Source organism: Mirounga angustirostris, unplaced genomic scaffold, assembly GCF_029215605.1.
Source record: "Mirounga angustirostris isolate CCGP_5_RB_7025 unplaced genomic scaffold, mMirAng1.0.hap1 SCAF_12, whole genome shotgun sequence".
NCBI classification, from domain to species: Eukaryota; Metazoa; Chordata; class Mammalia; order Carnivora; family Phocidae; genus Mirounga; species Mirounga angustirostris.
Window position 1 is genome coordinate 35,084,782 of NW_026991720.1, and position 25,598 is coordinate 35,110,379.

A 25,598-nucleotide genomic window follows, 5' to 3' on the forward strand; every position below is an offset into this window, starting at 1 on the left:
TTCACCTGGTCCACGGCTCAAGGTTATATTTGCAGTGAGGAACCTTGAAGGATGAGATATTCTCTCTCTCTGGGACAAAGTACAGGCCTGCCTACTGCTTTCTATAAAAGTAGCAAATTTCCATAGCTCAGTGCTCTTCAGCTCCAACACATACCCACTGTGTTCATAGCATCAATGTGGGCTATATGGATCCACAGCACTTGGGAGCAAGAAAAACTGACGCCAACGTGCTGATGCTCAGGCTGCTTGCTGTGCTATAACTAATACATTCCTTTGTCTCTGATCTAGGAGTTTCATGTCTTCTGCCAGCATCCATGAAACAGTAATAGACTGACTTATTAGATTGTAAGTAGGATAAAATCAAATACCAGACCTGACACTCTGGATAATCGAACAGATCTTTGAGCATCCCATACTTTAATACATAAATTCCCTTCTCCAAATCACCACAGATTGCAGGCACAGAGAAAAGTGATAGGGCATTTTAAAAGCCAATAGTTTGCTTACTACTTTCCTCTTGTGCCCAAAGAGCAGTACACATAAGTGCTTGAGAGACACTTTCAAGGTCCTAAGTCTGGTTCTTCTATTTGTTAGCTGTGTGACCTTGGGCAAGTTATGTAACTCATCTGTCAAAATGGGAAGAGCAGTAGCTACCTTGCAAGGTTGTTGAGACATTAAATGAGTTAATGTATATAAAGTGACTAGAAGAGGTCAGCACACAATAGCACTCTATGAATTTTAAATGTTTTTGTTACTAGCTGGCCTTTAGTGAGATTTGGTCAGGACTGGTGAGAATCCAAAGGGTGGGAAAGAAGGAACAATTGTCCTTCTAGTTCCAAAGCTCTCATTTTGACAATTCTTCATAACAAATAAGGATTGGGTATAAAATAATGTTTTTATAAAAATTATTTCAAGAGGGGTAGAGAATATTGAGAACCATATTTTAAATAGAAGTAGATCTAGATAGATCTCAAAAGCAGAATTGATTCAAGAAATCTGCCTCTGTATTTCCATTATATAGTCTTCAGTGCCTTTGAGTAAACGAAATCTGATTAACACTCTAATTTAATTTACTTAAAGGAGCTGTAATACTCTAAAACTGTTGTTATAAGGAGATTTATTCACAGAAGTAAATAAAATAATTATGAAGCGGATGAAATGACTACACAAGCCATTTTACAAGAGGGATATATTTTTCCTTCTTTTCAATGAATGTTTAAAGCTCTCCTTCAAGCTCTTGGTAAATCTATTGATCTGTGAAACACAGTGCACTCCAGGGAGGCAATTCAGTTGACATTACATATCAAATGATGAGATGAATAATGATCACACCATTTGGTAATTAAACGTCTTACAAACCTTTTAACTGACTGAACGTCAAAAAAGTCAAATGAGGTCAAACATATTGTATTTTTCCATTCTCATATTATGAATATAAACAATAATGTTAAAAGATATCCAGAATAAGAAGGCATAATAAAAATATTTAAAGATAAAATATATATGAGACATCTAGCTTACTATTAACTGTATGTGTAATGTGTCTTCTTTGCAGCATGTGGAATTATTTTCTACCCTTACATGTTTTCCTTTTAAAGTTGTTACAGAAATACTTTAAACCACTGCTCTGTATGTGCAAAGGAGATGTGGGAAATATTAACTACAATCAGTAAAGATAAAGTATAACTAAGAGAACACGGATTATAGAGAAAGATTGCAATCATCTAATCTCAATTTGTAAATTCTATTATAACAATTTAACAGTGAAGGATACTTATTTAAAATTTTACATATTTTATTTATTCTCTAGTCCAGCAAGAGCACCCCCCCACACCCCACACATACACTTACCATCCTTCAAGTGGCTGATCCCTAAACCATTTAAAATGTAAAAATTAGAAACCCATATTAATTAAAGACCTGCAGAAGCTAAAATGTGTTTCTTAAAGGCTACTACTTTCTGTGGCCATAAATAGATCACCTAGATTACATCATGAACAAAAAATCCTTTAGTGAGAAATTTAAAAATTTTATGTAGACCCCCATGCCTATTTGTTATCATATAAACTAAAATGTAGCTATTTGTTGCACCTAATCACAATTATCTAATCATCTAAGTTATTTAATTATAATTGCACTTAAGGTCCTTCTGTTAAATATCTAGCACCATATTTACTTTAATCATTATTCTTAAAAAATTATTAAACAGAGTTTTTTTAAGGTATTTAATACATCTATGATAATGGCAACAGCTTTAAAATGTAAAATGATGAATAACTGAATAAAAATATCTTATGTTTTCCTCATTCTAGAAGCATCAGTTTACTTATGCTGTTAATGTTCTAATTTTACATACTTTAATTTAGCTTATTTTGTAAATTATTGATCATAATGGCTCACAAAGTTTCCAACTGATCAACAACATGAATAAAAGAAACTATCCAAAAATTTGAGATTAAAAGTATATTTTCAAAAAGATAAAGATACACTAGTTTCAGATTTCTAAGGCATACCACATATAGGAAAGGTTGACCATATTAAGGAAACATGAGTAAAAATCAATTTTTGAGAAAGATTAACTATAAAACAAAGGTAGAAAATGATCTACAAAGAAAGAGATAAGGACTGGGGTGCCTAGGTGGCTCAGTCGTTAAACTTCTGCCTTCGGCTCAAGTCATGATCCCAGGGTCCTGGGATCAAGCCCCGTGTCGGGCTATGTGCTCCTGGGAAACCTACTTCTCCCTCTCCCACTCCCCCTGCTTAAAATCTTAAAAAATCTTAAAAATCTTAAAAAACCTTAAAAAAAAAAAAGAAAGAGATAAGGACTGGTTATCAGAGGGCATGAAAGATGAATGCTTCCATGAAAGTTATTCTTGACTTCGGTGCTTTGGTCAAACAAGCCCTCCACTAAAATCCCTCAATGACTTTTTAGATTCACTTTGTGATATCTGAGATTTCCTTTAAAATACCAGAAAACTCTTTAATAAATACCTATTTTCCAAACATATCTTCAGTCATATTTTCTTATATGTGTATAAGATTCTTCATAATCATGTGCAGTTAAAATTCCAAACAGCTCAACCTTTATCCTTTAAAAATCAAGTTTCACATTATCTATGAAAATTACTTGTTTAACAGGAAGTGATACGGATTTTACGTCAACTATTCATAATTATATTAGTTATCTATTGCTGTGTAACAAATTGCCACAAACCTAGCAACTTAAAGCAACATGTATTTATTATTCTAGAATCTCTGTGAGTCAGGTGTCTGGACACAGCTGAGCTGGGTCACCTGCCCAGGCTCTCACAAAGCTGCAATCAAGGGGTTGGCTGGGCTGTGTTCTCCCTGGAGCTCTAGATTCTGTTTCAAGCTCACATGACTGGAGGCAGAGTTCAGTTCCTTTTAATTGTAAAACTGAGGGCTCCATTTTCTTGCTGGCTATAGGCTGGGGGTTCTCCTAGCCCCGGAGAGCCTGCTTGTGAAAGACAGCAATTTCTCAGGTACTCTCAAAACGCATTATCTTACTTCTTCACACATAGTAGGATCATCTCTGACTCCAGTTTGTTAAAATGGAGTTTTATATAACATAATTTATTTACAGGAATGACTATCCTACCACCTTTGCAATATTCAGCTGGCTAGAAACAAGACATAGGTAGTGCCCTCTCGAAGAGAGTGGATTATACAAAGGTATGACTCATTATGGAGTCACCTTTGAGTATGTCTATCACAATAATTCTTAGATTAAATCATTCCTAGATTACAGTTATAAACTCTGGAATCAGACTGCCTTGGTTTAAATTCTGGCTCCACCCTTCCAAATTACTAATTACGTCTGTTTCTCCAACTTAAAATGGAATGATACTACCTCCTCTTAAAGTAGCTGTGAGGACTAAGTTAATTTCTCAAACTGCTTAGAGAAGTATCTGGCAAGTAGGAAGTTTCATAGCATTAACTAAATTAATATTTGAACATCTATATACATTTCTAATAACCCAATATATTTTACCATCAAAATTCCATACATTGTGACTGTAAAGATGTACACTGTCATTTCTCTGCATGATTCATATTTGCATATGTGCAAATGTGTGCTCTGCCAACCAATGTAAAAACATGGGAATTCCTAAAGAGCATTCAATTAGTTAACAAAGATCAAAATATGGAATTACATGCAAGAGAGCAGTCAATAAATATTACTAATTAATCATGATGGTAATTGAAATCTACAGTTAAAACTTAAGTTATGAGTTGACTTCTGCTAATCACCAGCCTTGGGGACTTACTTTTGCTTTCTATTATACCAATCACAAATGCTCAATTTCTCAAATATTATTATTTAGTGATGAGTGATACCTCCACCCTTTTAATTACATTCAATGAGCTGACTAAAAAATTAGGTGGCAAACCACAGAGAATTTATACAAATGCCAAGTACTGGAGATTGGAGGAAATACCTATTCTTTGGGATGTTGACCAAACCTTGAGACACAATGGAATCATCTAAGAAGGTAAGTCTGAACAAACATTCTTCGAGGACTTCGCCAAGTTATGCTGACAAAAGTAACATACTTCATTTTACGTATTTACAAAATATGATACTTAAAAGAGATCATAGAAGTCTAGTGCAAAATGCCTTTTTAAAAATCATTTTTCACCAATAAATCATGGATCTGAACTTCAGACAGATAAATAGACTTGTCTAACTTCACAGATAGTAGCAGAGACAAAGAACTCCAGTCTCTCAACAACGCAACCAAAGCTTCTCAGTGGTGGAAGCCACACTGCTTTATAAAGGGAGTTCTGGAAATTTATGAGAGAATTTTTGGTTGTAACAATTTGAGACATTGTTATCGCATGTGGGCAAGGGTTATGTCTGCTAGTCATCCTGAAATAAAGAAGAAAACTACTGCATCTTGCAAGACTTTTTCTAAACATTCATGAAAATAAAGAACTTGTGACTAGACCTAACCTTATTTTGCATATAAAATCTACTTTTTCATGTTTTTCATATACCCTGAGTTTATCAGGAATTCAGTAATACTGTATATTAAGGTAATACTTATTTTCTTCAGAACTGTCCCACTTTCATCATTTTGAGAAATAGCACTAATCATGGCTCATGTATCCTCTTATTTTTAGCTATCATAATTATAGTTATTCTACAAGTAGGGCAACTACATGACTACTTCATAAAATCTCTTAATTTTGTCATTCCTGATCATTTACATTTTCTATTATACTGATTTTTGAAATTATATGTATCAAAACATATCTAAGAATTTCATTTCATATTAGTAAAGGGAGAATTACAAAATATTTGTTATAAATGGTGGACTTATGACTCAGGGTGTTAAGCAGCACTTGGCCTACTCCGTCCCTTCTTAGGATTAATTTTAAATTAGTTTATACAGGGAAAGGAATCCTTTTCAGGTTTTATAAATGACAGTTCTAAAAGATAAGTCACTTAGGAGCTAATATTTAAGTGTTTTAAAAAGTGTACAGTATCAAGAAAAAAATCCTCTATGGATAAAAATTCCAATTTTTAAAGGCTTTTGAACCACATGATCTACAACATCATTGTCTTTAAAGGTGTTAAAATCCTGAGCAGAAACACAAGCAAAGATACAGTAAATCTTTATTCCTTGGAATGCTTGAGCAATGGAGCACCTGATTAACCATATATAGCAGTAAATTACACACTATTTAGATAATTGCCACTGATTGAGAATTTAATAATTATTTTCTATTTTTTAAAATTTTTTCTTACTTTTAAGAAAAAAATATATGTTCGATGAACAAAGTTAAATCATACAGAAAATAATAAATAAGAAAATGAAAAACTTACAAGTATCCCTCAGAAATAACCACTGATAACATTTTGGTGTGTGTATATATACATACACACATACACAAATATATAAATATATATAATCTATATGTATTATGTATATTACATAAAATATGACACATATATAATACACATACTTACCAAATATATATATAATATAGAATATATACATATTTCTAGTAATTTTCCTATGAATAACTAAGGAATTTAATCAAAACATATTATTTTTCTTTAATTGATATATAATGGACATATCATATTAGTTTCAGGCGTGCAACATAGTAATTCAACATTTGTATACATTGCAGAACGATAACCACAATAAGTCTAGTTATCATTGTCAACATACAAAGTTAATATATTATTTAAGATTATTTATTTGAGAGAGAAAGAGAGAGCGAGCAGGGGTAGGAGCAGAGGGGGAGGAAGAGGGAGGAGAAATGAATCTCTAGCAGACTCTGCACTAAGTGTGGAGCCCATATGGGGCTCCATCTCATGGCCCTGAGATGATGACCTGAGCCAAAACCAAGAATACAATGCATGACCGACTGAGCCATGCAGGCACCCTAAAGTTAGTATTATTGACTATAACCCCCATGCTGTACATTATATCCTCATGACTTATTTTACAAATGGAAGTTTGTACTTCTTGAACCCCTTTACCTATTTTTCCCCTGCCAAACTCTCTCCTTTCTGGTAACCACCAATTTGTTCTCTGCTTCTACAAATCTGAGTTTCATTTTGTTTTGTTTGTTTTGTTTTTACAATTCCACATCTAAGTGAAATCACATGATGTATGTCTTTCTCTAATTTATTTCACTTAGCATAATAGCCTCAAGATCCATCCATGTTGTTGCAAATGGCAATATTTTATTATTTTTAATAGCTGAATAGTATTCCTGTGTGTGTGTGTGTCTGTGTGTGTGCATCTCTTGTTTTACTGTGCTTTGCTTTACTGAACTTCAGAGATACTGCATTAAAAAAAAAAATGGTTTGTGGCAACCCTTCACCAAGGAAGTCTATCAGCACCATTTTTCCAACAGCATTTGCTCACTTCATGTTTGAGTCACATTTTGGTAATTCTTTCCATATTTCAAACTTTTTCATTATTATTTTATTTGTTATGGTGATCTGTGATCAGTAATTACAACTTGCTAAAAGCTCAGATGATAACTAGCATTTTTAGCAAGAGAATTTTTTTTTTCTTAAAGATTTTATTTATTTGAGAGCGAGAATGAGAGACAGCATGAGAGGGAGGAGGGTCAGAGGGAGAAGCAGGCTCCCTGCCGAGCAGGGAGCCCGATGCGGGACTCGATCCCGGGACTCCAGGATCATGACCTGAGCCGAAGGCAGTCGCTTAACCAACTGAGCCACCCAGGCGCCCTAGCAAGAGAATATTTTTAATTAAGCTACATACTACATACATTTTTAGACAATGCTATTACACACTTAATACACTACAATATAGTGTAAACATAACTTTCATATGCACTGGAAAACCAAAAAAATTCACTTGACTCATTTTACTGGGATCTTTGCCTTATTCTAGTGGTCTGGAACCAAACTCTTAATATCTCTGAGGTACACCTGTACCATTCATCCATCAATAGAACATTTAGGTTGTTTCTATATCTTGGCTATTGTAAACAATGCTGCAGTGAACACAGGGGTGCATATATCTTTTCGAATTAGTGTTTAATATTCTTTGTATGGATACCCAGCAGAGGAATTGCTAGATCATATGGGTACTTGTATTTTTTTTTTTTTTTGAGGAACTTCCATACTCCCTCCCATAGGGGCTGCACCAATTTACACTCCCACCAACAGTGCACAGGGTTTCCTTTCTTCTACATCCTCACCAATACTTATCTCCTACCTTTTTGATAATAGCTATTTTGGCAGGTTTAAGGTGATATCTCATTGTGGGTTTGGCTTGCATTTGCATTTCCCTATGGATTGGTGACATTAAACATCTTTCTATGTGCCTACTGGCCATTTGTGTGTCTTCTTTGGAAAACTATCTATTCCTATCTTCTGCCCATTTCTTACTCAGATTGTTTGTTTTTTATTGAGTTGTGTAAGTTCTTTATATATTTTGGATATTAACCCTTTTTGGATATATGATTTGCAAATATCTCCTCCTATTCAGTAGGCTGCCTTTTTGTTTTGTTGATGGTTTCCTTCATCCTGCAAAAGCTTTTTAGTTTGATGTAGTCCCATTTGTTTACTTTTGCTTTACTTTTGGCAAAAAAAAATTTCAGTAAGACTGATGTCAAGGAGCTTACCAACTGTGTCTTCTAGGAATTTTATGGTTTTAGGTATTACAGTCAAGTCTTTAATTCATTTTGAGTTAATATGGTAAATGCAAGACAGTGGTCTAGTTTCATCCTTTTGCATCACTTTCCAGTTTTCCCAATATCATTTATTGAAGATACTGTCTTCTCCTCATTGCATAATCTTGCCTTTGCAAATGGCAAGATTTCATTCTTTTTGATGGCCGAGTAACATTCCTGTGTGTGTGTGTGTGTGTGTGTGTGTGTACCATTTCTTCTTTATCCATTCATCAGTCAATAGACATTTGGACTCTCTCAATAGTTTGGCTATTGTTGATAACGCTGCTATAGACATTGTGGTGTATGTGTCCCTTCGAATCAGTATTTCTGTATCTTTTGGGTAAATACCTAGTAGTGCAATTGCTGGGTCATAGGGTAGCACTATTTTTAAATTTTTGAGGAACCTCCATACTGTTTTCCAGAGTGGGTGCACCAGCTTTCATTCCCACCAACAGTGTAAGAGGGATCACCTTTCTTCGTATCCTCATCAACATCTGTTGTTTCCTGTGTTGTTGATTTTAGCCATTCTGACAGGTGTGAGGTGATAACTCATTGTAGTTTTGATTTGTATTTCCTTGATGGTGAGTGATGTTGAGCATCTTTTCATGTGTCTGTTAGCCATCTGTATGGCTTCTTTGGAAAAATGTCTATTCATATCATCTGCCCATTTCTTAACTGGATTATTTGGTTTTGGGGTGCTGAGTTTGATGAGTTCTTTATAGCTTTTGGATACTAACTCTGTATCAGATAATATCATTGGTGGAGTCTTTAGGGTTGTCTATATATGGTATCATGTCATCTGCAAATAGTGACAGTTTTACTTTTTCCTTTCCAATTTGTATGCCCTTTATTTCTTTTTCTTGCTAATTACTATGGCTAGGACTTCCAGTACTATGTTGAATAAAAGTGGGGAGAGTGGCATCTTTGTCTTGTTCCTGATCTTAGAAAAAAACTTTCAGCCTTTACCATTAACTATGAAATTAGCTTCAGGCTTGTCATATATGGCCTTATGTTGGGGTACATTTCCTCTATAACCACTTTATTGATACTTTCATTATAAATGGATGTTGAATTTTGTCAAATGTTTTTTTTTTTTAGCATCTATTGAAATGATATTTTTATCCTTCATTTTGTTTATGTGGTGTATCACATTGATTTGTGGATGTTGAATGATTCTTGCATTCCCTGGAATGCATTCCACTTGATCATGGTGTATGATTTTTTTTTAATATTCATTGAATTCAGTTTGCTAATCTTTTGTAAGGCTTTTTGCATCTATGTGTATCAAGAATATTGGCCTATAATTTTCTTTGTGTGGTGTGCTTGTTTGATTTTGGTATCAGGGTAACGTTGACTTCTTAAAATGAGTTTGGAAGCATTCCCCCCTCTTTAGTTTTTGGAAGAGTTTGAGAAGGATAGGTAAATCTTTAAATATTTGATATAATTCACCAGTGAAGCTATCTGCTTCTGGATTTTTGTTTTTTATAAAGTTTTTGATTACTGATAACATTTCCTTGCTAGTCTATTCAGTTTTCTATCTCTTCGTGATTCAGTCCTAGAAGAGGGTAAGTTTCTAGGAATTTATTCATATCTTCTGGGTTGTCCAATTTGTTGGCATATAATTGTTTTAGTAGTCTCATGATCTCCGGTAGTTCTGTGCTATCAGTTGTACCTTCTCCTCCTTCACTCCCAATTTTATTTATTTGAGCCCTCTCTCTTTCACTGGTGATTCTAGCTAAAAGTTCATTGATTTTATCTTTTCAAAGAACCAGCTCTGAGTTTCACTGATCTTTTATATTATCTTTTTCATTTATTTCTACTCTGATCTTTATTATTTCCTTCCTTTTCCAGTGAGATTTTTACTTTCATTATGTTCTCTTGATATTATTTAGTGCCATTTCTTTTCAGCTTAAAAGTCCCTTTAATATTCTCGTAAGTCTTATTTAGTAGTGATGAACTCCTTTAGCTAGGTCTTTCTTGTCTGAGGAACTCTTTATCCTTCAAGTCTGAATGATAGTCTTGCTAGGTAGGGTGTCCTTGATTGGAAGTTTTTTCCTTTCAGTACTTTGAATTGGTCACACTGTACCCTTCTGGCCTTCAAGTTTCTATTCACCAGATGGCCTTATGGGGATTCCTTTGTATGTGACAATTTGTTTTTCTCTTGCTGCTTTTACGGTTCTCTATTTTTAAATTTGCCTTTAAGATTCTCTCTTTATCTTTAAATTTGACATTTTAATTATCATGTGTCTTGGTGTGGATCTCTGGGTTCCTTTTATTTGGAACTCTCCAGGCTTCCTGAACCTGGATGTTTGCTTCCTTCATAGGGAAGTTTTCAGCCATTATTTCTTCAAGTAAGTCTTCTGCCTGTCTCTTTCTCTCTTCTCTTCTCTTTCTGGAACCCCTATAATGTGGATATTATTCTGCCTGATGCTGTCCTGCAGGTCCCTTAAGTTGTCTTTATTTTTTAAAATTCTTTTTTTTCTTTTTGCTGCTCTGTCTGGGTAAGATCCATTGTTTTGTCTTTCAGCTTGCTAATTCATTTTTCTACTTCACCCAGTCTGCTGTTGAACCCCTCGAAGGTATTTCTCACTTCAGTTACTGTATTTTTCAGCTCTGTGACTTCTATTTGGTATTTTCTTATACTTCATGTCTCACTGTTGAACTTCTCACTGCGTTTATCCATTCTTCTCTGGAGTTCAGTTCAGTGATCATCTATATCACCATTACTTTGAGTTCTTTATTAGGCAGATTACTTAGCTCCATACCATTAAGGTCTTTTTCTGAAGTTTCATCTCATCCTTTCATTTGTTACATATTTTTTTGTGTCTTCACTTTGCCTGATTCTCTGTGTTTCTTTCTATGTATTAGGTGAAGAAGCTACCTCTGATAGTTTTAAAGGAGTGGCCTTGTGTTGGTGATAAATCTTCTGTTCAACCTTGCCCTAGCTCTTGGTTGTCTCTTGAAACTTTGTGATTGTCTAAACCACTTGATTCATTCTGATATGTTCCCATTGTTGAGGGTGTGCCAAGACCTGTCAGAGTTCCAAAGGGAGGAATCTCATTTAGCACCTAGTTTTGGGCGGACTAGAAGCCAGTCCCTCAAGTGGCGTTTTCTAAAGTATGGAAATTATATATAGTCCTGTAGGACCACAAGCTTAACCCCTTCTGGCCTCTGTCCCAGGATATACAGAGGTATCCCCTAGGTGACAGCTGCAAAAATCAGAGTTCCAGATGAGCATATAAGCCTTCTGGGAAGTCTTGTTGAGTCATAGCAAGGCTAAAGAGGTGCACAAGGATGGTGTCTCCCTGCTTATGTTCCCTGGGTGTGTCTTCTTAGACTCTAGATCTGTGGGAAACCTGAAACCTGACCTTCAGGCTAAAGCACAGGCTAAGGAAATAGGACTTTTTCACAGGAAGACTGGGATTGTGTTTCAGTGTGCTGTCTTTTCAGTGCTCTGGGCTGGTGGCCTACCAAGAAATGTCTTTCCAATTATTACCTTTCCATGGATTTTGGGAATGCCAGCCCCTTCAGCCACCAGGGCTAGGTGATCAAGGGGCATATCCTGTGTGGACTGTATACACCAGCTGGCTTTAGCTAAGTAGCTAGAGAGGGTGGGGGTCAGGGCATACGCCCTAGCTTCATAAAGGCAGCAAGAAAATGTCTTGACTGCATCCACCCATGGTTTCAGGAATATAGCAGGAAAGTGTCTTATCTGTGCACACCTTTAATCTAGGAGCAGGAGAATGCCATGACTGCTAGCACTCACCAGCCCCAGCCAGGGAGTGGGAGACTGCCATAACTGTCTGCGCAATCTGGCTTCAGCAAGGTAGCAGGATGGTGCCATGTTCAAGCTCAGCCATCTAAGCTAGCAAGGTTGGTGGAGAGTGTTAACATTGACATTCACCAGTACTTTGGTCTCTGAAGAGAGTTTCAACACTCTTCCCCTCCAACAGATTCTTTAAGGATTTTATTTTTACGTAATCTCTATAACCAATGTGAGGCTCTAACCCACAACTGCGAGATCAAGAGTTGCACGCTCCATTGACTGAGCCAGCCAGATGCTTTTATTTATTTATTTAAAGATTTTTATTTATTTGACAGAGAGAGAGATGGCGAGAGAGGGAACAAAAGCAGGCGGAGCAGGAGAGGGAGAAGCAGGCTTCCCACAGAGCAGGGAGCCTGTTGCAGGGCTCGATCCCCGGACCCTGAGATCATGACCTGAGCCAAAGGCAGACGCTCAACGACTGAGCCACCCAGGGGGCCCAGCCAGATGCTTTTAGGTAAGCGAATAAATCTCCTTCAAATATAGTCTAGCACTTTTCACCTTTTTTGTTTGTTTGTTTTTCTGGGTCTTAGAGCAAGTGAGACTACGCACAAGCCCTTTAAAAGTGAAATCTGTTTCCTACAGCACTTTGGGTCCCCTGGACATCAGCCATATTGGTCTACTAAGCCTGACATTTTGGGAGCTCATTTCTCCTGTGCAGATCCCAGGGTTTGGTGTAGCTGAGCCCCAACTCTTCCATCCTCTGGGGGAAGCACCAGACTGGTAAGATCCATCCCTATTGTATGTCACTGTACAAGAGGATGTGGGGGTAAGACCATGTACCTACCTCTCCTATCCATCTCGATGTGGTATTTTTATCCTTTGGTGTGAAGAAGTAGTTCATCTAGTTTTCAGATCCTTTTCAGGGGTAAATAACCCATGTGTAGCTGTAGATTTGGAGTGTCCATGGGAGGAGGGGAGTTCAGGATCTTCCCATGTCACCATCTTACAGAAGTCCTCCTAAGACCTATGTTTCTGAAATAGTGTTGTATAAAATGCATTACTGACTTATCTAAATATTCTTTGTCATTCCTCTGTTTAGATATGATATAATTTATCTAACTAGTTTCCTTTGCCATGGTTAGTTAGGTTGATTCCTTATCTGTGGTACAAGGGAACATAAGAATCCATATATCTAATCACCTAATTTGTAATAGGACCACAAGAAGTTGAGCCAAAGGAGCAGCTATTTTCAGATGAGGGGAAAAAAAAAATGGTAGTTTCAATCTCTTTTCCATTCCCTTCAAAATCCCACAAAGAGTGACGTTTTATCTGTGTGTGTATATGTGGAAGAGGGAGTGGGGGAGTTGTAGGGACAGGTGCTGAAAAAATTGGAATAAGCCTTCCTGTAAGAAAACTTCTCAAAGATTTCTAGGAATGTTTCTGTTCCATTTAATAGTGTAAATGGCTATTGTGTAATCCTTTGATTTTCTTAAATTATTTTCAGAAAACAAAAGACACAGAAACCACTTCTCTATTCCTTTAATAACCTTTCTGAACTGTTGGGAGATAAACCCCCATCCCTGTTTTACCACCCTTGAGCTCCTCAGTCCACTTCACTAAGCTGATCCTATATTATGCAAATAGAGATCCCTGTAAAGTAAAAGTCTGGTTAGGGTACAGCTCTTCAAATAATGATTAAGATGGGTATATCAGAATATTTATAGGTTTGGGGCGCCTGGGTGGCTCAATTGGTTAAGCGACTGCCTTCGGCTCAGGTCATGATCCTGGAGTCCCGGAATCGAGTCCCGCATCGGGCTCCCTGCTCGGCAGGGAGTCTGCTTCTCCCTCTGACCCTCCCCACTCTCATGTGCTCTTTCTCATTCTCTCTCTCTCAAATAAATAAATAAAAATCTTTAAAAAAAAAAAAAGAATATTTATAGGTTTAAATAACAAAAAAATCTAAATAAAAAAGTATTAAACAAAAAGGGAAGTTACTATCTCACTTGAACAAGAGGTAAGGAGAGCTCTAGATATAATAAATTAATTAAATACTAAATTTATTTATTAATGAACTCATTTAACACTGTTTAATATTTATTATAAATAAACAATTTCTGACAAGGGAATGGAATTACCATAATTGGCCTAAACTAGTTAGTATCTACCTGTTGGAGCTGGGAACAGGGTCAGTTTCCCATGAAGTACATGCTATGTGGAATAATGAAGCTTATCTCAATAATATCAGGCTTCTGTTAGCAGAGAAGAAAAGACATTGGAGCAACAACAAAAAGTGTATGCTGAAGCAGAGTGACCATACTTACTCACCCAAGACAATCCCAATGGATACCTGTTATTCAGGATAAATAATAATAGAATCCTTTTTATTCTCAAAAGTGTCCTGGATGAAGTATAAAATGGTCATCGGGCTAGAAGCTGCATATTTTTTAAGATTTTGGACTTAAGTTTTAATTAAGCTCTAAGTTAATTAAATACCTTTGTTATAATTATATAAGAACATTGCTAAACCTGTAGTGAAAACACAAATAAGGTTTCAGAATGCATGGTCAGCCTAATAAAATTTTAAAGTAATTATGAAGCAATCCCTTTCAACTGAAAGAAGAAAGGTGATTTGTTTTAAAATATATTCAATAATTCAGAAATTAACTCATTTAGACTATGCTAGTTTCCAAACACTGAATATACAGAGTGATAAACTGGTCAATAAACCTCTTAATGTTTAAATACATAGTATGTTTTGGGCCACAAGTAGAACCACAGGAGAAGAAGGACTGTTCAACAGTTCTGGAAATAGAGCACTGGAGGTTTTGGACCTAGTGTGTCTTAGTTCAAATCTTAGTTGTGTCTTACATGAACTGTACAACATTGAGCAAATTATTTAATCTTTCTGAGCCCCCTCCTTCACCTATAAATTGGGGACAATAATGGTCTCTACCTCATAAGTAGTTAATTCGTAGGTTGTATTAAATAAGTTAATGCTAGTGAATCACTGAGAAGAGTACTTGGTACTAAATAAATGGCAGGTGGTAGCAATAGCAGTCATAGTAGTAATAGTAGTCATAATGTCATCCTGATCGACAACATCATCATCATCACATGGAGCCCAGGGAGCTGTCTGAGGGACCAGACATTAATGCCAAAAGCACACACATTTTCCCAAAACTAGTAATACAAAGAGACAATAAAGTACTTTGAAAAGTAGAATTAAGTGTAAAGGCAAAGCAGGAACAAAGGGTGACAAGAGAGGAGGTAGAGTATAAAGAAATCAAGGGTGAGATCAGGAATTGACTCATTAAATGCACTTCCTCTACTGTAAGTTCCTCTTATTTGCAGTTTGGCATATTACTAAACGTCTAGCATAGATTGTTAAAGGGACTAAGGCTTCTCAGGGTCTCAGAGTAATGCTCTCCTCATTTCAAGAAAACATTTCTTAACACACAATTTCCTGAAGGCAGGTTCACATTGAAAACCAAAATCTCAAAGGAGATAAATAGTTGGAGACCAGAGTAAATGGGTCTGGATAGAGGAATGGACTTTAACATTTCTGAATAACCAGAGAGAAATATGTACAGACTATAACAAGGAAGAGAAATATAAAATAAAGGGCACTTGAACACTAAGAATATAACATTACTTAATATCGAATAACTAATTATACTTCCTTCATATACTTCCTTCCTATACTTCATATAGCCTTGCTATATGAAAAAACTGAAATGTGAGCACAACTTCTCTTCCAGTTCACTTGCAAGAAAACATGAAGCATGTTTACTGCTGTTCAGCCCTGCATGTTGTCAGAGACACCCCGAACCCTGGGACCGACTGAGTCCTACGGAGGAAAAAGGGTCAAACTTATGGTTAAGAACTAGCAATTCTTGATAGATAACATTATTTACAATGGTAAAAAAGACTGTCAGATATTTAAGATGGTTCATTGTTTATATGAGAATAAATTGCATGTTTTGTATCTAATTGATGACAGAGTTAGTTGAAATTATTATAACATAAATAGTCCATAGTTGTGAGAACTGATGGGCTACTGGGTACCTAGAGACAAGAAAAATGTATTTAATGGATATAACTAAAAAGTAAGCATGAATCATTATCTAAGAAACAAATGAATAAAATGTATTAGCAAATTTTTTAAATGAACTAAAGAGGGGTATAAACTACAACTATTTTGCATTTGGAAAAAACACAAGAGAAATTACAGAAGAAAGTATTTATTTGACAGATTCTTTATAAGATTGAGGAGAAATGCTATATTTAATTAGCAAATTCAGAAACTTTTCCAACAAAACCTTTTTATTGATCTTTCTTCTGTAAATATTTACTTTTAATCTGACCCAGGCAATCAAATAAGAGATCTTCATTTCTCTGCAGCAGACTTTTCACACATCTTCAGGCAAGTGCTCAGATCCTTGTAATTTACAAATTAAATATATCAGCATATATTATGGTATCATATACTATTGTCATTATAATTTCACAGAATTCAAGACGCTAAGGCCACTTTAACTTTTTTCCTCCTAAATTATTTCAGATGATAATATACACAAAACATATATTTTAAAATTCTTTATATAAATCTAATAGTTATAGTAAAAAAAAAAAAAAGCAAAACACAAAAAAACTTCATAGGACTATTTCCAAAAAAGGTTGCTCTCATGTGAACACATACTCTTAATTAATGAATAAAACACTCAAGATGACTAGCATCTTTTAGTAGGCTAAAGTTTACTGTTATTTTCCAACCTTAAGATTCTAGAGTGCACTTTGGCAAATCCATTCGTGTTGTTTATTAAATAATCTGAGGCTACTGATCCATGCACTTAAGCAGAAAAAGGCAAAGAAAAAAATCATCACACAATGTTGTAGTCTCAAAAGTTTTTATTCACATAACTTTCTTACAGAGGACCCATTGTTTAAGACCAAAAATAATATGGCAATTGAGAATTATGGTTAACATTTAATTGTAGGGACAAAAATGAATATTTAGGCCTAATATAACAAGAATATTTATCCCTTGATATACTGAACATAAAAAGTATTCACATCTGTTTCACCGCTTTGCCTTCTTCATGGGCTTAAACCTGCCAAATTATTCCACTGGATTTCAGAGAATTCTCATATGGCAATCTATTTTATTTACTTTATCTTCAATAAAATGGTTCAGTGAGCATTAGCAACTCTGAGACACAAGTTTCAATCAGTCTTGAGGCAAAGGCGTCAATCTATGTTAGACCTACTGTGCTGTGAGCTGCAGCTAGAAAGTTGGATAGGCAGAGCAACAACGAACATGTGAGCCAGACTTAATAAAGCCACAGTGAAGAGAGAGAAAGGTCTCCCCAGGCTCTCCCATGCATCACTTACACAATGCCGGGTGCTGGGTTCAACACATGAAGAGTTCCTTAATAAGGCTGACAGCGCAAAGAAGGCTTCAGCCTCCAACTTTATTTTACATGACACCTACAGTAATAGTCCTCTGTTCTCCAGCAGACAATAGTAAAAACTGGAATTGCCAACAGTTAAAAATGAGGTTTTTTATTCATCCCTCAGATATTATATAGGGGGGAAAAAAACTAAAAAAAAAAAAAAAAAAAAAAAATCAAGCTGCATCACATTTCTCCTACAATATTTTCATACAATTACTAATGTTAACAGTAGTTTCAGGGGATCTTTCCTTACAAATTTGTATGACATTTTAAATATAGTTGCTGGATCAGATTTTAACCACAAAACAATCAGTAAGTTTGAGCAACAACTCATTTTGGAAAATGATATCATTAAAGACTAATTCCAAGAAATGTGGGGCAGTACTGATAGATGCCGTGAAAATGCCTCCCAAAGCACAAACTTTGTAATAAGTGATGCTGGTTCATATTTGATATGGGCTGTAAAAGGCAGATTATTGTAATGGTATTCTTTCCAGCAAATAAGACCATTAAAAATGTACTTAATGTTCAGTTGAATTGAAAAGCAGGCCAGTTAAAATCCATATTTTGATGTTGTGTATAATGGTATCAGAAATTTTATTAGTGGATCACTCCAAACCGCAAACTTAAAATTATAAATGTAAACTCTTTTTTTTTTGATAGAAATAAGTTTCCACCTTTTTAAAATATAATGCTGTATTTCTGCCCAGGTTCTATGATCACAGTAGAATCAGTAAGAGTGAAACTTGGAATAACGGTTTAATATGAATTTATAAAAAAATGTTGCTCTATTACTTGCAGATACATTCTTCTCAACCCACTTTTCTGGAGACCAAATGTATTATTTTTTAGTGAACTCAACATTTCAAAGCATAACACCCCAAATATGTGTTCATATATCCAGATGCTTCCATATAATTCTGTCCTTTACAACATTAAAAAAGAGTAACAGAAAACTAGCATGATAGGTTAGTAGAATAGATTTTGCAAGCTCAGATTCTGTAAAAGTGTGTTTTAAACTACTCCAATCAGCTCTTCTACAAAAGAACCAGTATCAGACCAGCAGCCAGACCTACCCAATGCCAAAAATGTACACTTCTCTAACACTGATGTGATCAACAAGCAAGAGATTAAAAGGGGCCTCTGCATATTAGAAAACCAGTATTACAGGTGAAATCTAAACATTTCACATTTTCTTCTCACCTGGCTCACTATCGTACAAATATACATGCTTATCAAATTACATTTACTTTAGAGATCATTATTCAGTATTTTTTTTTAAGATTTTATTTATTTAAGAGAGAGAGAGAGCATGAGAAGGAGGAGGGTCAGAGGGAGAAGCAGACTCCCTGCCAAGCAGGGAGCCTGATGCGGGACTCGATCCCGGGTCTCCAGGACATGACCTGAGCCGAAGACAGTCACTTAACCAACTGAGCCACCCAGGTGCCCTAGAGATCATTATTCAGTATAGTATTAATCCTTATATTCCCCACAAAGCCAAGGACAGTGATGAAATCTATGGAAAGGTATGATGCTCTGCAGGAAAAGCCCTAGGCTGGCTGAAAAGGAGGAAAGAAACAGGACAAGTACAATGAAGAGGTAGAGATGTAAATGTGCTTTAAAGAGATAGAGAAAAGAAAAAAACAATAGGATGTGAATTGACAAAAAAGTGGGCAAGTGTAAAGCAAGCAGTTCAAGGTATCTATATCAGAATAATGAAGAGAAAAGGTTAGTATTTGGGTTTTGGCAGATTCTGGAGAGTATAGAATACCAGGGTAGGCTGCATTTAACCTTGGGTTAGCCAGCATGAAATAATGGATAAATCTTAGACAGGGAGGAATGACCTGTTAGGAGTAACACCATAAGCATAACTGAGAATAAAAGTTTACCATTAATGACAATATTTCTTTTTATTAAATAGTACCTAATTGTAAACATCTAAAGTAATAGGTTATATGAATTTTAAATTAAGAAGTTTATCATGCTGTGGCAGACAGACCCTAGGGTGGCCCCCATGTTCATACACTATAGAATTCCTTCCTCTTTTATGTGGGTAGGATTATGACTTGCTTCTAACCAATACAATATGGCAAAGGTTATGGGATGTCACTTCAATGATTATGTTAATACATATAAACACACTCTATATTCACATACATACATATACACATATGGCTTTATCTTGCTATCACACAGTAGAGATTCTCCTACTGGCTTTCTAGAAGCAAGCTACTATAATGTGGACTACATATGGAGAGGGTCACACGCATGAGACCTGTAGATGGCCTCTAGGAGCTGAGGATCTTAGTCCTACAACCCTGATGAACTAAATTCATCCAAAAACCACTGAATTTGGAAAAGAATTCTGAACTCCATTTGAAAATGCAGCCTGGCCAATATTTTGATTGCAGCCTTATGAGACCCTGAGCTAAACTGTACCTGGACTCCTATCCCATGGAAACTGTGAGTTAACAAAAGTATATGTGTTAAGCTTTTAAATATGTAATATGTCATATAGCAGTAGAAAACTAATACACATGCTGACCAAAGCACAAAAATCACATTTACAGAACTATCTCATTTTTACCGTTTCTTGGACCAAAGTTAGAATGCTATACAGCATATTTGCTAAATAGCCTGAAACTACAGTCAACTTGTGAAATTAATACAATAGGAAATAAAACACCCAGTTTTTTTAATGTTTGCTATGAATTTATACATGTTTATATGAATTTATACACGTAGTCCTCAAGCCTACTCTGTAAAGTAGGTCTTTTATCTCTATATTCTAGACTCCAAAATTAAGGGTTAGACAATTTAAATGGTTTGTCCGTGGTTTCACATACAGTAAGTCTGTCCTGGACCCAAGCTTCAAATCTAGGCAATCTGATTTCCAAGCCTCCATTCTCAAAGCTACACTCTATAGCCTGTCTATCTGCAGTTCTGTCCACTCTATTTCTTGCTAAGGAATATCAGCATGCCGTGAGTAGAAATCACTGACCCAGACCCTTGTCAGCCAAATCAGCTTCCTCTTTGGTCCATTTACTTTTCGATAACTTGAAAATTTGAGCCAATATATTGTCATGTATGATGCTTAATTTTTAACAAGTATTTATGAAGCTTATAGCAATTTCTCTAAGTATGAGAATAAAGTTTCTTTCTAGTACACTGAAATAACTAAAACTTATATTTTAATTGAATTTAATACTCTTATGATGGAAACTCTGAAAATAATTATGACTATGATGAAGTAAAACACACACATATACATCCACACTCAGCCAACCACCACTTGACCCAAACACACAATGGGTCTCAGTTGTAAGTTATATGAAATAATATTTTAGTTACCATTTTAGAAGTAGAGGCTAGGGCAAGTTATTTAACCTCTCTGAGAGATAAAATGGGGATAATGCTAAAGAAATTGCTTAAAAAGAGGAAGATTCAACCAAGTATTCACTTTAGGGATTTGGGGAGGGGAGGGAACACAACAGTGGCAATTGAAGAAAAAAACTGGTATTTCTTGAAAACAGCTACGTATCATGTGCTAAATTTTTACAATAATCCAACAAACCATGTATCTGTCCCTGGTTTTACAATTTGAAAACCGATGTGCAACAATTTAAGGAAATTAACCAAAGTTGATTAAAAATGCTAGCATATGGCTAGAGGGATGCAAAGCCAGATCTACCTGACTCACAAATCCTTGCCTCTCCATCATGCCACTCTTCTCTTGTCATAATGCCTCCAGCTCTAGGGTCCATAATTCTATATATTCCCAAGAAAAAAACACTTTTTCGGAATGTATTTTTTCATTAAGATGAACCACTGCCATTTTGCATATGCATTATTTCCACCAATATGTGGCTGGTCTTCATTTAAAAATATAAAAACTACTATAAGCATACGCCTAGAAAAAGTCTAATTAGCAAGTTACAGAAGCAGTTTTGAGAACTAACCTTTTTATGTTTCCCTTCTGGGAAAAAGACTATTTTCTAAAAATCATTTCTTTCATGGTTTCATGATGTTCATTGTCAGGTACCTCCCACTTACAAGTCTTAAATCTCCCTACTTTTATTAAAACAAATGTCCTATTACTCAACAAATGAGGATTTAAATATTAAAAGTTCTTACAAAGACAGAATATATCAACAAAGCCACTGTCTATAGTAAGCATAAAGGACTTAACCCAGAAAAAAAAAATGATTGGGCTTTAGCAGATAGTCTAGTAATACCTAATTGTTTATTCTTTATTATTAACTATAAAATCACAACAGGCTATATTAATTTTCCCAAATCATTTAAATTCTTTGTGTTTTAGTTTCCCCACTTACTAAACATAGGATAATAAGGTCATCCTTATGTCATAAGCAATGCAAGAGTAAAATTAATGAGTTTAGTTAAAGAGTAAAATGAAGTAAAAAGTTGCCAAAGTGCTTTAAAAATCTTAAATCCTAAAAAATGTGGAATCATTTTCTTTCTATATCTGGCAAAATAATAAAGTTGGTACAAAATAAGAAGTCCACAGTCAAAACAAGTAGGTAAAATGCCTGAGAAATATTTGACTATATAATTCAAGCACACTGAAAAAAATCTCTTAGGGAAGATATGCAACCTCCATCTGGAGAAAGTTTCAGAAATGGGTAGAGCAATATAGGCAGAACAACAAGGATCCTGAGGCCTGTCCTACACTTTCGGTGAACCCCACTGATAAAGAATTCTGGGGTGGGGTGGGAAAGAAATAAAAATAATTCAGAAGAAACCAGACACCATGGTTTCCTTCTCTTGGGGTTAAGACTAGGATGAGAAATGATATAAACTGTTCACCTAAAATTTCTTTTAGTTTTCTTTTTATAATTATATTTTTACAGATTTGGCCAGCTATAACCTACTGCTTGACTGATACCATAGTTCAGTGGTGACACTGAAAAAATAATTTTACAGAAACATTATATATCGAGTAAGAGTGGGAAATAAATCTACATCTTTTGGAAATGCATCTCATGCCATGTCTGTGACCCTTGCTTTATACCAAACAATGGATTTAAAGTTCTCTAAATTGACACTGTAAACATCAAGGAAAATTTCCATTAGATTTAAAGAAGTACAACATTAAAAACAAACAAACAAAAACAAATGCTTTCTAAACAGCTGATTTGCTGGATCTCAAAAAGTTTATAAGAAAAATCAAAGTTTCAAAAAAAAAAATCATTACCAGTACATTATTCTCTTTATTTTTGGCATTTCTAGATTCCCCCAAAAACCTCAACATCAACTCAATCTTAATAAAGTAATACTGAAAACATGAGTATAAAAAATCGCATAATGATAACCAAAAATAATCCAAGTGCTTTTCTTGACTAATCATTTCAATATTTCAAAACCAAATTCATCTTCTGCATAAATTTGTAATAATTTTCAAAAAAAAAAAAAAGAAACCAAGTTTAATAGGAAGGGAAAGCACAGCAAGGAGTGAAATGGGAAAGGCAAGAGAAGCGACAGTGGTAAATATTCCTATAGTCATACTATAGGAACCACAAGTCTCTGTGGTTCACTAATAACTTTAACATCTGGGCAAAGATACCTAACCAAACAATTAAAGAATAAAATAAACACTAGAAAAACAGACAAAAGCACAACGAACCAAAAAGAATTATCAAAAGGCCACTTACGAATTTCTCCCAGATCTTCCACAAGACTTTCGAGTCAACCTTGATATGGAGTCCTAGGTAAACTCAATCCCAGCATCACATTAGAATAGCCCTGTTAATAGAAACAAATAACTGTCACGCTTTAAAATTAATTTTAAATTTTTGTCACAATTAGTTCAATGACTTCATAGCACAAAAAACATACTCAACCTCAAATAAAGATAACTGTTAATGCATTCATTGCTTTGGAACTCTGCAAATGTGTATGAAAATGCTTTTCTACATTTTAATTTTGAGAAGTTTAAAATCTATTGTTTGGACCAAAGCAAGGACCATGGAGACAGCATGGGATGCATCTCTAAGAGATGCAGATTTTATCTCCCACTCTTACACTGATTTGGCAGGTTTAAACTTTTGGTGATTAAATTTTATAATTTATAGAATACAATTATTTATGTTTCAAGATTCCCAACTGAAAACATGACTGATTTCAATTGCCTCTTCAACACATACTTAATGAGCTTTGTAGGCTTTTCCACAATTAACACATTGGTAGTAAGCATTTTCTCCTTATAATTGCAAAGTAAGGGTTATTACCTTAATAGTTACTTGAATGAGTATTTCCTAGACCCATTTCCTACTTAACAACTCTCTTTTCTAGCCTCTTCCTTCTTTAATCTGAAAGATTTAGCTCATACCTTTCTTAGGCTAAAATAAGTGTTCTTAAGGACCAACAAAATTACAGAATTTAATAGTACACAGGTAATAAATGGATTTTGATTGACACACCAACTTGATTGATTGTTAGTGACCACATAGAAAGCTATATGGAGATTAAATCTGAGTCTAGCAGGAAGGAGTCCTGTATTCTATTAGCAATGCCTTCCACAGGCATTGAAAAGAATGGATGACATCATATACCATTTAGACATTTCACTAATTTTATTTAAATTGTTTCCAAACACTTCTGGCTAAAAATCCTTTCTTCCAATAAAATCTTAGTGATGGGTCAACTAGTTACACAGATAAAAATGAAGTATTCAAGTATTCTGGTTGAATCAGAGCCCCTAGTATTCAGTACCACCTGTTCTTTTCCCAGGTACCTTGGGGGTATTCTACAAAGTCTCAGGTATTCTGCAAAGCATAGTTTGAAACCATTATTTTAGTTATCAAGGTAACTCGAAGTCACAAAAATTAAGGTAATTCAAATGCCTGTTCTTCACATTCTAGCAGTCTTTCTTTATTGCTTCTATTGTTCATTTGTCTCTTAATGATAGAATTTTGCACATGAGCAGGCTCCCCTCTTGATTTTCCTTGTGTTAATCTTTCTTCCATAATAATTTTTTGCCTGCTATATGCCACCAAAAGAAATAGATTTCTTATTAATATGTAGCAATCTAAATTATTTCCTAATTCCATATTGGCTTATTTTCTCCTTCCCATTTCCATAGATATCAAATTTTCCTAAATCAATCTATAAATTCTAGATTTTTAAATAAAATCCACAAACCCACTTTAAAAGTATATGCTATAGCTCAAAGTAAACTTCAAAAATAAAGGACAAAGAGGGGCGCCTGGGTGGCTCAGTCGTTAAGCATCTGCCTTCGGCTCAGGTCTTGATCCCAGCATCCTGGGATCAAGCCCCGCATCGGGCTCCCTGCTCCTCGGGAAGCCTGCTTCTCCCTCTCCCACTTCCCCTGCTTGTGTTCCTGCTCTCTCTCTCTGTCAAATAAATAAATAAAATCTTTTTAAAAAAATAAATAAATAAAGGACAAAGAGAGGGAATCCATTCTACCAAATATTAGGTTTACTGCCAAAGCCAGGTGCAGACAGAGAAATGGAGTTTGGAAATAAGCCCACATATCAATCGGAGTTTTATATAAGGTAACATCACAAAGTAAAAGAAAAGGTTGGTGCTGAGTTATTGTATGGACAAAGAAAAACCATCTCAGAATCTGGCAAAAAATAAACTTAGCTCCTTATTTTATACCATGTACGAATTTGGATTCCAGTGAGATTAAAGGGTTTTAAATGTGAAAGCTATCCTTTCAAAGCTAATAGAAAAACTTAGGTGACTATTTTTGACATCTAAAATTAAAAAATAATTCTGAAATGGGGTGCCTGGGTGGCTCAGTTGGTTAAGCGACTGCCTTCGGCTCAGGTCATGATCCTGGAGTCCCGGGATCGAGTCCCACATCAGGCTCCCTGCTCAGCAGGGAGTCTGCTTCTCCCTCTGACCCTCCTCCCTCTCATGCTGTCTCTCATTGTCTCTCTCGCAAATAAATAAAATCTTAAAAAAAAAAAATTAATTAAAAAAAAAATAATTCTGAAACAAGACCTAAAATAGTAAGGCATAAAATTGATAGATCTGGCCAAACCAAATGAGAATTTTTCAATGAATGATACCATAGATAAATTTTATAAATAAACTGAGAGAAGACTTAAAACCAACAAGGAATTAATATTAAAATATATTCAGAGAAAACTAATAGAAAAATGAGCAAAAACCCTGAACAGGCAGTTTCTCAGAGGGGGAAGCTA

General features: G+C 35.2%; 1 protein-coding gene across 1 annotated transcript in view; it reads right to left on the bottom strand.

Moving 5' to 3' along the window:
* FOXP2 (forkhead box P2) overlaps window positions 1-25,598 on the bottom strand; it is a 547,142-nt gene that overhangs the window by 364,820 nt on the left and 156,724 nt on the right. The window contains exon 3 of the mRNA XM_045864381.3: window positions 23,079-23,169. The gene's annotated coding sequence lies outside the window, so the exon portion shown is untranslated. The remainder of the gene's footprint in view (window positions 1-23,078; window positions 23,170-25,598) is intronic.